We start from the raw sequence: 14770 nt of genomic DNA, 5'->3' as shown, positions 1-14770 counted from the left end.
AGTTTTTAAATAGTTCTGTACCTATACTTAAGAAACCCAATTTGGGGGTTGCTTTCTCAGGCATGTCCTCTTTTGAGCCTTCCGACGGCTATGAGTGAGAACTGGTGGCGGTCACGGGACTCTGGGACTCTGTGTCTGGAGTTCCCAGATGATCTCAGGACCAAGTCCCATAGTTCTGTCAAGTGCCTCATTTTTCTGACCTGAAAAGTGAGGCAAGTGCCATCTTCCTCATCCTGAGGAACGGGAGAGGGCCAAGGGGGCTACCAGGCCTGTGAGAGCCCAGCCCTGAACCCAACACTCATCATATTGAATGCCATGCTGCCCTCATGGTCTCTCTACTCCTGTCTCGTTGCCTCGTTCCCTCGTTGAACCAGGTGCGTCAGGATAAGGGACCCTTCATAACTCCAAACACACCAGACTGTTCCATCCTCTCTTGTTGGCGTGTACTCTTCCTTCTGTGCGATACACTTTTCCCTTGTCTGCACTAGTCATCCTTCAAGATTTCCAGTCAGCATCACCTTCTTGGGGCAGCCTTCCTGGTTTCCCCAGGTCATGTTCACTGCCCCTTCCTTTGAAACTCCAGTGTTCACAAAACATTCCTTTATCAGTGAGTCTATACCCACATTGTATATTTGCCTACCTGGTGGTTTGCTTTTTTTCAAAGGTATTTCTCTGCCTTCCCAGTGGAACATGAGATTTTTGGATGTGACTAATCCATATCTGTGTTTTCAGGGTCTGGTTTAGAAATGATTGTGGAACCAATGAATGCATGGCCTTCTAGACCAAACTGCATTTGGTTGTTTTAAAGAGTGTTTGGATAGAGCTCTTTGATTGCAAGTGACAGAAACAAACTTGAACTTGATTCTGCAAAAAAGGAGAGAATTTGTTATAAGAGTCCGGGATGTCTCATGGAACCCAAGGGTGGGAATGTAACCAGTCTCTAGGACCAGAATGGAACTAGAGACTTAAAAGAAATCAGGAATCTCTTCATTTGTCATTTCTGCTGTTTATTCATCTGCTCCTCCACCTCCTTCTCTCTCTTTCTTCCCCCTCTCTCCGTCCACTCCTCCCCGGAGGTTTCTCTGTTTCTCAGATCACATGAAGAGATGCTGTGTTTTATGTCCAGGCACCTATAGAGTCTGATAAATGTCCTCTTGGTTTCAACTCCAAATCCTCAGTAGAGAATCTGGTTGGCTCAGCTGGGGTCAAATGGACCAATCATCTGGACCAATCATCTATAGTCAGGGAAAATAGCAGAAAGTCCCAGACGATAGGGCAAGAACAGACACCTCCAAATGTGGGATGATAATTACATACTCAGAGAGTATTTTAAATGCCAAACTGGAAATGAGCTTAAATGGTCAAATTACACATATTAAACCCTATTTTTAAAAAAGATTATTTATTTATTTATTTGCAAGAAAAAGAGAGCATATACGGGGCGGGGCTGGCGGTGGGCAGAGGGAGAAGGAATAGCAGACATTTAACCAACTGGGCCACCCAGGCGCCCCTATTAAACACTATTTTTAAATGACTTTTTAACCACATGCCACAATAGATTTTAATAAAACATGTGCCTCTAAAATTAATTTTCATAGGCTTTTGGGGTCCTAATAATTTTAACACGTGCTTTTTTGGGCCTAATAATTTTAATGTGGTTCTTTGTGTTGCTATTTAAGTCCTTGATAATCACCTCTTAATATTTCTCTAGAAAAATATGAAGCAATATGCCACTTAAGTCATATGTTGCTTAGTTGTTTATATGAAGTGTGGTAACTGAGGTTATCTGATATTCCTAGAGCTTTTTCTTCTCTTACTTAAAGATCCATGCAAAGCCCTCAATCAAGACAGGTCAGTGGGAGATATTGGTTGTGATGGAAGAAAATGTAAAGGCTTTATTGACACACTGAATTTCAATGCTTGCTTCTAAAGGGAAAAAGTATGTTTTTGTCAACAAATTATATTTTGATTTTCTTCCCAAATCAGTTATTCTATGGGATTCCACAAAGTGTAATCTGTCTAAAAGGTGGCTGTCTTAATCTGTATGCTCTGGAGGTTGGGGGAATAAGGGCAGATTACCAATTGCAGATAGGATATCACAAAGCCTTCTGACTCTGGGACATCAGATCGCAGTGTGCTTAGAACTGGGTTGGACAATCTCTCAACTAGTGACAATTACAGTTTCAACAAGAGAAGGGCTATAATTAAAAGAGAGGTGGAGCCATCTATTGGGAGGTTTTCCTCTGGAATTTTGTCTCCTTGTAACCCGCCAGAGGGGTAAATGAGGATGTATATACCTTTGATGTTTGTGTTATTTCAGATTACTATCAATGGATGTCCATTGTTCTTCAGAAACTGGATTTTCTCACAAAGAAATATTGTCTTACATGTAAATTCCCAATTATAACATAATCATCATTTACAACCTGTCAGAACCAGGACTGGGAATAGACTTACTGTCTAGTCAGTAGACATTGTGAGCTATAATAGTAGTAATATTATTAACATTAATAATAACAACAACACTTTTCTAATAGTGCCTTATAATTTGGAGATGTCCTAATGAAATAATGAATGTGAAAGCACTTTGTTTGTAATTCTAAAAACACAGGGCTTTTAACGTTACAACCAATCTTTTTTTTTTTTTTTTAAGTGGACTCCATGCCCAATGTGGAGTCCAACGTGGGGCTTGAACTCACAACCCTGAGATCAAGACCTCAGCCGAGATCAGTAGTCTGATGCTCAACTGCCTGAGTCACCCAGGCACTCCCAACAAATATTAAGTCATTTAAACATTAACGTTCTTTTAAACATTAAGCATTAATATTCTTAGTATGTTACAGGTGGTGATGAGAGAATTTGGGAGGCAACTAAGATGTTGGTCTGTTCTTTCAAAGAGTAGGTTAATTTTATTTGAGGAGGCAAGATTAAGACTGAGACAAATAGAAAAAAATAAGACAATACCAACTTGTGAGATATGACCCATTTGTATATGTTCAGAAGAGAGGGGGATCAAAGAAATCTAGAACACAAATTCTATGAGGTCAGGTTTTTTTTTTTTTTTTTTACTCATCACTGTATTTCTACCATTTAAAACATGCCTGGAATATAGTAGGTGTTCAATAAACATTTGATGATTACTAATGAATGAGGAAAGATTTAAGCAGAACACTGAGAAGTGGATATTATTTGTATATATATGGAGAACAGAGAGGAGGGAATTGTAGGTATTAGGAAAGAGAAGCCATGTATAGAAAATGGATAATGGGTATTTTGTAGAGGAAAAACAGTATGGAAGGATGGATTGTTTTGCAGTGGCACATGGGATGGCTCTAGAAAGAGTAGGTGTAGGAAGAACAGTTGGGAGCCTGTCAAAATAATCCGACATCTAATCCACCATTACATCCTGTTGGTTTAGCTTATCCTATGCCTTAAGGATATACCAATTTCTCTCCATCTCTACTACCACTCCAGCTATGCTGGTCTTCTCTCACCTGGACCCTACATAGCTTCCTAACCAGTCCATTTGCATCCACTCTTGCCCTGCCCCATCTACTTTTCAGACACTGCAGCTGGAATGATCTCTGTAAAATTAAAATTGGATCATGTCACCCTTCTGTTTCTTATTGCTCTTAAGATAAAGACAAACAGCCTGATTGGACAGGCTTTGGTCTATCTCTCTAGCAAAATTTTGAACCACTTTGCCCCACCCTCTCGTAGTTTTTCCTGCAATGGTCTTCTTTGAATCCTTTGAATGGGCCATGCTGCCTTCTAACCCAGGGCCTTTGCATATGCTGTTCATTCTGTCTGGCAGACTCTTCTCATCACCCTTCGTCCTTTGGGACTCACTCAATAGTCACTTCCTCAGGAAAGCATTCACTGACTTCTCTAATTTAGGCCAAATCTTGTTATTATATGTTTTTCAGACTCCTAAATCCATCTTGTTTCCATGGTTTTAATCTCACATTTATTTCCATGATTATCTAATTCGTGTCTGCCTCCCTTATCAGACTATGAACTCCACGAGGGAAGGAATATATATTTTTTTGCTCACCTTTGTATTCTCAGTATATAACTCAGTACCTGGCATTCAGTAAGTATTTGTTGAAGGAGTAAAGAAGCGATTAAATGAACCAGGGCTGTACAGTGATATGGATAAAAAATGGGAACCCCAGGATGATGCACGCAGCTTCAGGAAGAGAAACAGCACTGTGCATTGAGAAGAACATGGTTTTGGTGTCAGAAAACCAAGGTTTGAGTCCTGACTTTTCTACCAATTGGCATAAGTTATTTTGGGCCATTTCCTTAGCTGTTTTTAGTCTCTACTTTCTAACTTTAAAATGGGAAACAATACCACCTGTCTCCAAAGCGTAGTGAAGAATGAATGAGAAATGTACACAAAGGTGCTTTATTAAATAGAAAGCACCTTATGAAAATATCAATTTTACAGCCAGAAATGACCCTAGAGAGAATCCTGTCCTGACTCTGGCTGTAAGGATAAGGAAAAAGAGACCAAAGAGAAGTTAAATGGCTTTTTCAAAATCAGTTCTCCGCTTAGTAAAAATACTAATAATGGTAATGATTTTGATATTGACACTTTTAGGGCACATATTATATACTAACCACTTCATCAGTATATTTCTTTTTTTACCTTATCTTTGCAACAACCTACCCAGCAGAGATTATTTCTATTTTAAATTACAGAAACTTGTCAAAGAGTCAGAGAAGCGTAGAGTTGCAATGAGAATTTAGTGGTCTTGGCTTCCCATGTGGCAATGGATTGTTTGATTATTTCATTGCGGGGAGGAGAGGGAGGACTCAGACACATCTCCACACTTTTTAGCTTGAGTTGGTCCCTGTCAGATTTAGATGAGGAGCTCAAAGTAGACGGAATGAATTTTACTGTTGTGAAGATAAGACTGTGATATTTTAATAGGACCAATTTTTGATGAAATTACTGAGGTTCCCAGAGCAAGAAACAAAACCCTTAAGAGTTCTTTAACTGGCATTTCTCGTTCTTGTGAGGGTTTTGTTTCCACTTATGGAAGAGAAGAAGTGTTTATTATTGTGAGGTTCGTACAACAAGACATTTTAAAATGTGAAATTTATAATTTTATTGCCATTTTCAGTATAAAATGCAAATAAGTTTTGATTGTGAGTTAAACAAAGAATAGGATGTTACTTCAGCCCCCACTTTTTGTCACAATACCACGATTATTGTTGCTTGCCCCCTCAAGGACAGGAGGGCGTGCTCCCTCCCCCCCCATCCTCTCCCTCCTTCCCTATTTCTTCCATTCCTTCTTTCTGTATCTTCTCCAGCAAGATTTTATTCACCAAAATATGTGCAAGGTCAGCATTAGAAGTAGCCAAGAGCATTTCACTCATATGGTGGCTGCTTGGCAGCAGGCGTTCCTGAGGGTTAGCAGCCTGGAAGTTTATTCACCCGACAAATATTTATAGAGCTCACTTGCTTTTTTGTCTTTTTTGAGGTATAATTGACATACATTATCCTATTAGTCTTCAGGTGTATACCATAGTGAGCTGGTATTTTTATTTATTTATTTATTTTAAAAGATTTATTTATTTTTAGAGAGAGAGAGAGAGTGCATGAGCGGGGGAGAGGCAAAGGGAGAGGGGAAGCCGACTTTCAGCTGACCCGGGAGCCCAACACCAGGCTGGATCTCAGGACCCTGAGATCCCAACCTGAGCTGAAACCAAGAGTTGGATGCTTAACTGACTGAGCCACCCAGGTGCCCTGTGAGTTATATTTTTATATATTACAAAATGATCCCCATGGTAACTCTAGTTATCATTTGTCACCATACAAAATTATTAAATATTACTGGCTATATTTCCTATGCTATATATTATATCCCCATGACTATTTCTTTTATAACTAGAAGTTTGTATTTCTCAATCCCCTTTGCCTGTTTTACCTGCCTCCTGACCCCTTCCCTCTCTGGTAGCCAAAATTTGTTTCCTTTTATCTATGTGTGTTTCTGTTTTGTTTGTTCATTTGTTTTGTTTTTTTAGATTCCACCTGTCAGTGAAATCATACAATATTTGTGTTTCTCTGTCTGACTTATTTCACATAGCATAATACTTTCTAGGTCCATCCATGTTGTTGCAAATGGCAAGAGCTCATTCTTTTTTATGGCTGAGCAATATTCCTATATATATGTGTGTGTGTATATCTATCATTTATCTATCTATCTATCTATCTATCTATCTATCTATCTATCTATCTATCACATCTTCATTCATCTATTGATGGTCACTTGGGATCCTTCCATACTTGCTATTGTAAATAATGCTGCAATGAATATAGGAGTACGTATTCTCTTTGAATTGGAATTTTTGTTTCCTGTGAATAAATACCCAAAAGTGGAATTGCTAGATTATATAGTAGCTCTATTTTTTAATTTTTTGAGGAAACTCCATACTGTTTTCCACCTTGGCTGCACCAGCTTGCATTCCCACCAACAGTGCACAAGAGTTCCTTTTTTTTTTTTTTTTAATATCACTGCCAACACTTGTTGTTTCTTGTGTTTTTTTTTTTTCCTAATCAATTCATTTATTTTTCTTGTGCTTTTGACTTTAGCTATTCTGAGAGGTGTGAGGAGATATGTCATTGTAGTTTTGATTTGCATTTCCCTGATGATGAGTACTGTTGAGCATCTTTCCATGTGCCTATTGGCCATCTGTATGCCTTCTTTGGAAAAATGTCTATTCAAGTCATCTGCCCATTTTTAAATCAGGTTGTGTGTTTTTCTGATATTAAGTTATGTAAGTTCCTTATATATTTTGGGTATTTACCCCTTATCAGATGTATGATTTGCAAATATCTTCTCCCATCCCATATGTTGTCTTTTTGTTTTCTTAATGGTTTCCTTCACGATGTGAAAACTTTTTAGTTTCATGTAGTCCCATTTGTTTATTTTGGCTTTTGTAGCCCTTGTCTGGGGAGACTGGTCCCCCCAAAAGCCTGCCAAGACCAATGTCAATGAGCTTACTGCCTATGTTTTCTTTTAGGAGTTTTATATTTTCAGGTCTTCAAGTCGTTAATCCATTTTGAATTAATTTTTGTATACGTGATAAGAGAGTGGTCCAGTTTCATTTTTTTGTATGTGGCTGTCCAGTTTGCTCAAAACCTTTTATTGAAGACCATGTCTTTTCCCTATTATATATTCTTCCCTCCTTTGTCATAAAGTAGTTGACAATATAAGCACGGGTTTATTCCTGGGCTCTCTATTCTGGTCCATTGATCCATGTGTCTATTTTTGTGCCAGTACCATACTGTTTTGATTACTAAAGTTTGATAGTACAGTTTGAAATCAGGAAGTGTGATACCTCCAGCTTTGCTCTTCTTTCTCAAGATTGCTTTGGTTATTCAGGGTCTTTTTTGTTTTTTTGCTAAAATTTGCTACAAATTTTAGGATTTTTTTTCTCCTAGTTGTGTGAAAAATGTTAGTGGTATTTTGATAGGGAATGCATTGAATCTGTAGATTGCTTTGGGTAGTATGGACATTTTAATAATATTAATTCTTTCAACCAATGAGCATGGAGTATCTTTTCATTTTTTTGTGTCATCCTCAATTTCTTTCATCAATGACTTACAGTTTTCAGAGTTCAGGTCTTTTGCCTCCTTTGTTAAATTTATTCCTGGGTGTTTTCTTTTTTTTCGATGCAATTGTAAATGGGATTTTTTTCTTAATTCCTCTTTCTGATTGCTCATTCTTAGTGTATAGCAACACAACTGATTTCTGTATGTTAGTTATGTATCCTGTGACTTTACTGAATTCATCTACTGGTTCTAACTGAATTCTCAAAATGACTTTAATCGTGACTCCTATTATGTATGACTCTATACTGACAACCTCGAAGACTTTCTCAGTCACACGAGGAAACTGAGGTACGGAGAAATTAAGCAATTTACCTAAGATGGCGCAGCTAACAAGTGGTGGAGGAGAGAGTTGAATGCAGGCAACATGACTCCTGAGCCCATGCTTGTAATAACGCTCCATGTTGCCCTGGGTACAAACCCCATCCCTGGGCATTGAGACTCTACTGCTTCATTTTCAGAGAGAATCCGAGGAATGCAGGAGAGATGGGGAGGCCAAACCCTGTTGGAATAAAGCTACTCCTAACCTAGCCCTAGTTTTTGAAGTGACTGTCATTCTAAGCAGCTCTCCCTACCCAGGCTTTGAGATGGTCTGTCACGAGCCACCTGTACTTTTGACCCGGAAATGGGCATGTTCATTATTCGCGCAGCCCTTGATTGGGGAGAATAATGTGCAGAGGTGGGTATTGGGTGGCTTCCACCTGCCAGATTCTCTGGCTATATTTATAGTCATGTTTGTGCATTAATATTTTATACTTAGCTAAATTGCATGCATTGCATTTAAGGCCAGGTTTGCCTTGTTTAAAAACATCCAAATTGGGATTAAGTATTCAAACTGTAATCTCTTTAGTGGGCGTCTGTCCATTGGATTTGTATGACATAAAGAGGGTTATTGAAATACAGTAACTTTAATATTTTTTATCCTCTATACAGAAGTCACTCTTAAATGAATTTAGAAACAAGGAGAGGCATTGGACAAATACCAAAGAACAAAGCAGCTCTCATTATTTTTCAGGCCAGTTATAGCAGAGCCCGCATCTGTGGAAGCTTCCCCATCCAGTTTCTTCCTCATAAGCAGTAATATGCTATGCTCCTCGGTGCCGCATAGTAAATTCCCTGGGGGCTTCTAATTTCTCCCCTCTCCCTGTTTGTAATGGTGTTGTTCTAAGTTGAGACAGTTTCCCTCACTCTTTACCCTGGAGCTGCTAGAGAATTCAGTCCATTCAAATCCGGAATATTTCTAGGAATGCGGCCATGGGCGGAGTGGGCTTGGGGGTTAGGACGGGTGACTTGAAATCTACGCATTTGTATTAATTGAAGAGAGAGCAGCCCTAGTTAGTATTCCACAAATATTGAATATGAATAATCACATAAGACACTTACTAGTATAAAGAAACCAATAAATTTTATTTTTGTGGTACATTAAAATAAAATTCAGATAAAAATTTAAAATCATAGCATATCCAGAATAACCATTTGATAGCTATATATAAATCTATTTTAGAGATGTGCAAGCACAAATTATGGAATGCCAGAGCAAGTTGATTTAGGCTGCTTTTTCTCTAATATAAATAATGCAGAGTGCCGCAAATATTCAAGTACACTTAACTGAACATAATTAAAATATTGGAATATATTTTAAAAATAAATAATTAAGTAGTTAGAAGTATCTGCAATACTAATTCAAAGTGATAGTCATATGGTGATTATATTATGCAGTTTACCCAGTACTTTTGCTTTAAAGTGCAATAATAAAATTTGCATTTAATAAAAATTATGATTCTGTAATATTTGAGGATATGGGCAGAGTCTATTTCCAGTACAAAACACAACCCTTGTCTCTCTGATCCATCAACAGATGGACTGAGAACAGACATTTTCAACTCAGCTGAGCAGCCTGCCTTGCACCCATCATGTTTCTAAATGCTATGTCAAGGGTTTTGTTCACCTGCCCGCCCCCCCGCCACAAGAGTGTCAGCTCCTTGGGGGTAGTGACCTATGTATCTTTGTACACCCGGTGCTGAGTGAAATGCTGGTAAGCTGTAGGTATTTAATAAATATGGTTAAATTAATGAGTCAAAGAGTGACTGTCTCTACCCTTGCTGCTTGTCCTCAGCACAGTAGTAGGCCAAGCATGGCTCTCTCAGGGATTTGCCTCTGCCCCCTCCCGTCTGCCCCTCCTCTGCCCCCTGTCTGGGATGCTCCTCTCTCAGATATGAGCAGAACTCACTCCCTTACTTTCTTCCTGTCTTTGTTCAAATGTCACTTTCTCTGAGGCCTCCTCTGACTTCTCTGTTTTAAATAAAATTGCCACCTGCCCCCACCTCAATGCAGTTTCTAGCTCCATTTGTATCTCCCTCTGAAATAGTACATGATTTACTTGTTTATTTTGTGCATGATCCTATCACTTTCACTAAAAATTGTGAACTCCGTGGAGGTCAGGATTTTCTCTTTTGTTCACTGCTGTATCCCCAGCCCACAGAACAGTGTTTGACTCATAGTAGATGATAATAATAATTTGTTGTGTGAATGAACAAGTGAGTGAGTTGAAGATGAAACAAAGGATCGCCCTGAAGGAATAAGGCGAATGAGTGTGATTTAGAATGTGTTCAGTGTTTCGGGGCCCACAGAATGGATCAGATACATTTGCATGCTTTTCTGCCTCGCCTGCCATTGATGGCTCCTGAGGTGGAGATGGAAACCGGACATTTTCATTTACTGAAAATGCTTGCCTGATGTGCCGTTATTTCTACAATCTTCCCTGGAGATCTGAGTCTGCTCTGAAGGCTTGGCCCAGATGGCTAACACTTCATTCATCAATTCCGGGCAGAATGGGTTCTTAGCCTTACATCAGGGAGCTGTTCCTCTCCCAGCTGTTGATCATTGTCCTTGTCTGTGTCCTTGTCTGTGCCCACCTTCCAACTCCTTTACAGCCCTGAGTCCTCAGCATAGCACTAACCCCATCCCACTCCCAACCAGTCCAGGAGCACCAAGGCCGGTCAAATATTCTGGGTCTGCTGCCCCTGGGTGACCTTGCACAGCATGGTAGATTAAACATGGTTGCAAGTTCCCTGTCATCCTCTTTTTTGGAGAGGCGATGCTGTGTCTAGGCTGGTTTTGTGACTGGCTTTGACCAGGGGAAGATGGTGGACATGACTTTGTGCCACTTCTGAGCCTGGCCTTTAAGAGACCTGGCAGCTTCTGTTTCCTCCTCTTCAAAGCCCTGTGCTGTCATGTAAGAAGTTTGGCTTTCCTGCTGGAGAGATCATGCAAAGAGACACAGGCCCTAAAATTACCTGGCAAGAGGGAGACCTGGTCTTCCCAGCATCTTAGCTGCCCCTGTCCGTGTGGCCATTCCCAGCAAGGCACAAGTCATGGAAGGGAGGCATTTTGGATGTTCCAGCCCTATCTGCTATCTGAGACCCAAGTGAGACCATCAGAACAACTGTCTAGCTGAGCCCACAAAGTCAACCCACAAAACTGTGAGAAATGATAAATTATTGCTTTAAGCCACTAACTTCTGGGGTAGTTTGTTACACCGTAATAGATCATTGAAATAGGCAGGTTACAAAACCTCTTTGAGCCTTTATTTTCTTACCTGGAAAATGGAAACTGTAATCTCTGCTCATGGAGCAGCTGGGAGGCTGTATGGGGAAACTTCCTCGCATGATGCCTGGGAGACATAATTATTCAGTAATGTCAGTCTCCTTCCACTTGCCTTCCCTGGGCAGGCCCTTAAGTTCCAGACATATCCCTCCAATTTCATCAGTCATCAAACTTTACCTCTCCCTGTCCATCCCATTTCCTTTTACAATTTATTTTGGAGAAGACAACCTGATAAACTCATTCCAGAGGCTATGGACACTAGTCTCATTTGTTAGGGCTTTAGGGCTATCTGTGTTTAGAAGGAGCTTCCAGTAAAGCACAGATCTCTTTCCTGAGGATTGAAATTTTAGGTTCAGTGATGGAGGAGGAGCACTGGGATGTGAGAGGAGAGCTCTGGGTGGGAAGAACATGCCTTCTTGGAGCCCCTTGGCTTTCTTGTTTGTAAGCCCCTCGCCTTAGCAAAGCCCAACTCAAGACTCAGCCATGTTCAAGCCAAAGGAAGCTTGCACTTTCTTCCACCCCATACCCATGTCAGCTTTACCATTAGGCATCTCAGCTGCTCCTATTCTTTCCTTAGCTTTAAACCCTCCATAGTCTGTTCCATTTTGCCAAGAGGTGCAGAACTGCAAAGGAAGGCAAAGTCCATTTCGCAGTGACCCCTCAATTATTTCACTGTGAAGCCAACAATTCTCCCTCAGGCGTAAGGGAGGTAAGAATGGCCAAGGCTTGGGTCAGAAAATGACCTACCAAGCTCTGGCTGATTTGTTTATTTTTAGTTTATTATTAGTATATCCATTTATTTTTTGATAAATCTTGTCTATTCAGCAACTGCAGACTTTTGGTTTGTTTGTTCAGAGATCAGTTCTGTTTTAGAGAATATATCTACTACCTTTCCATTTCTGCTACCATTTTTACTATAAAACCCTTATAATAAATAATAATAACAACTTCTAATAAAAATAATAAAGACCTACCTGCGTTGGCCATCTGCACCCTGTTACTGGGAGCAGATATTGTCTGGAGGTGCCTCCTCATCTGCAAGATGGAGCTGGTTCCCTCTTCCAGTAGCTGGGTTGGGGGGTTAAATGAGTCGAGTTTTGGAGGAACTGGATGAGGACTTGGTAGACAAACTTGTAGTGAGCAATGGTCTAAAAAAAAAACAAAAAAAACCAAACAAAACAAAAAGACTTTCTCACACTCCCAAAAGAGAAAAAAGTTCCCTTGGTAAGGATCAAGATTTATTTTCAAGTTAAGTTAATGCTATTCAAATTTGATATGAGTGTGAATAGAATAGAATAGAATATTTCCAACATTGATCCTTTCTTTTGCTGGTGTGGGGGGATGCCTTTATAGGGAGATGAAATTCCCAGAAAATGCCACAAACTTAGTGAAATTTTTTCAGTCAAAAATTTTAATGGGACAAATAGTAATGACGATCGTGGTAAGCAGGAATGGTGAAAGGGTAACAAACCAAGAATACAATTAAACACATTAAATAAAGCAACAAATTGCAAAAGGTCTGGATAATGCACCAACTACATAATTGGTCAATGAATAATTATAAACTGGTTATGCCTAAAAACATGTTTTCATTTCAGTGCACAATAAAGGGGTGTCAGACACTTTGTCTAAGGTCACTTTAAATTACAGAAGAATGGTTTGGTTTTTGAAATCATTGTTGAGATCAAGCTATTAGGCTGAGAAAGGGGATGATTTTGTTGTTCCCTTCCAAATTTTGGTGAGTTTAATTTGTAATGGTTTGGAGATACATGAGTGGTGGAGGTTGATGGCTTTCTCATCGACTTCGCTGTCCTCCGGTAAATAGATGCTGTAGCCTTTTCATTTCATTGCCTTGAGCACTGGAAAAATCCTTTCCTCCCCTCTGAGAGATGGCGAGGGAGTGTGATGGAGTAAGGGTACCGGGCTTTAAGTCTTGGACAAGGCCCTTAATTTCTCAGAATCCCCATCTGATCATCTGCAACATGGAAATGATGATTTTGTCCCTATCTACCCCAGGGTGATAATTCCTTCACAACAAGAATGCAACACCCTTCAGATGGGGCAGTCTCACCAGGAGAACCATCCTGTGGCCGGTAATTGTCCCAGTCACTACATTAATATGGAAGGGTGGTGGACATTAGTTGGCTATAGAAAGAGGTCTGGGCCATCTAAATGCTTTCATTCGCCACACGGCCCACTGAGAGCAGACTGCCCAGGCAGTGATGAGTTTTCCTTATAGCTCGAGTGAATAAATCCAATTTGATGGATGGACTAATCTTTGTCAAAACAGTATTTCAAAAGAGATATTTTCTTTTGGTCTCTGTGGATTGTGAAGGGCACATATCCAGAGCTTTTAAACTAGTTAATTTAAGTTAGAAAAGTAATACAAACACATGTACAGCATACTAAAAAGTGGAGTAATATAATACAAGTCACTCTTAGGTAACCACTGTTAAAAGTTTCTGTCTTTAACTCATCACAGCTACCATTATAACTTTAAATGGTGTACTTCTACTATTGATTGATCACTGCAGGTGCCATCTAGTGACTCTTCGGTATGGAACATGAAATATTTAGGGCAATTGCAACATTACTCATTCCCTCTCCTCCACTTCATTCGCAGATTTTGTTAGTTGTATTTAGTTATTACAAAGAATATCTTTGTAGTTTTAATTAATATATATTCACACCTCTACCTCTTGATTCATTGAAATTAGACTTCTATTTCTTGCTATGAAAAATTAGATTAGTTTACTTATACTCTTCCGAAGCTCTTCTTTTTTCTCCCAATTTTGATTAATTATGTCATTTTCACCTTGTTAAAATTTATATTTGCATTTTGTTTTGCGATTATAATGTGTTCTGTGCTTAGTTCATAATTTGATTAAAAAATTAAAAACCACCAAAAGTAGTCCTATGACTGTGCAAATATTATTCACTGCAACCCAAAAAGTCTGTGGTTAGACCTAAAGAGAAACAAACTAACCCTGGGTCCCCAGCCTGTTTCTCTCAAAAGAGAATTTTCTGAGTGTCTTAAGGTCAAATGGATTCTTTCAGAGTGTCTTTTTAGCTTTATTCATCTCTTCTAGCTCAACTGCACTTCTTTTATCTCTTGTAGTTTTCTATTTTGACTCTTTTTTGTTTATTTTTCTTGAGTAGTTATTTTTCATGTAGAATTCATGGTGGCACACTTTGTGGCCTCTGCATTTCTGCAAATCTTTATTTTGTACCCATTCTACATTTGTAGTTTGCTTGGTGATAGAACTCTAGGTTTGAAATAATTTTTCTTAGAACTTGGAAGGTATTACTGCCTTTGAAAGCATTTACCTTCTTGCATCAAATGTCTTTGATGAGAAATCGCATGTCAATCCAATCTTTATTCTGTTGTGAGTAGCCCATTTTTTTCTCTCTGGAAATCTGAGATTTTCTCTTGATCCTTGGATTTCTGAAATTTCATTAGGATGTATCTTAAAATGGGTTTTTCTTTTTTTCATTCATACTGCTCATCATTTAGTGGGTCTTTTAAATCTAAGGACTCACGTC

This window comes from Callorhinus ursinus, unplaced genomic scaffold, assembly GCF_003265705.2.
Source record: "Callorhinus ursinus isolate GAN/ISIS: 27379988/994484 unplaced genomic scaffold, GSC_fseal_2.0 scaffold9, whole genome shotgun sequence".
Taxonomy (NCBI): Eukaryota; Metazoa; Chordata; class Mammalia; order Carnivora; family Otariidae; genus Callorhinus; species Callorhinus ursinus.
The sequence above is the reverse complement of the archived record's forward strand: the minus strand, read 5'-3'. Positions refer to the sequence as shown.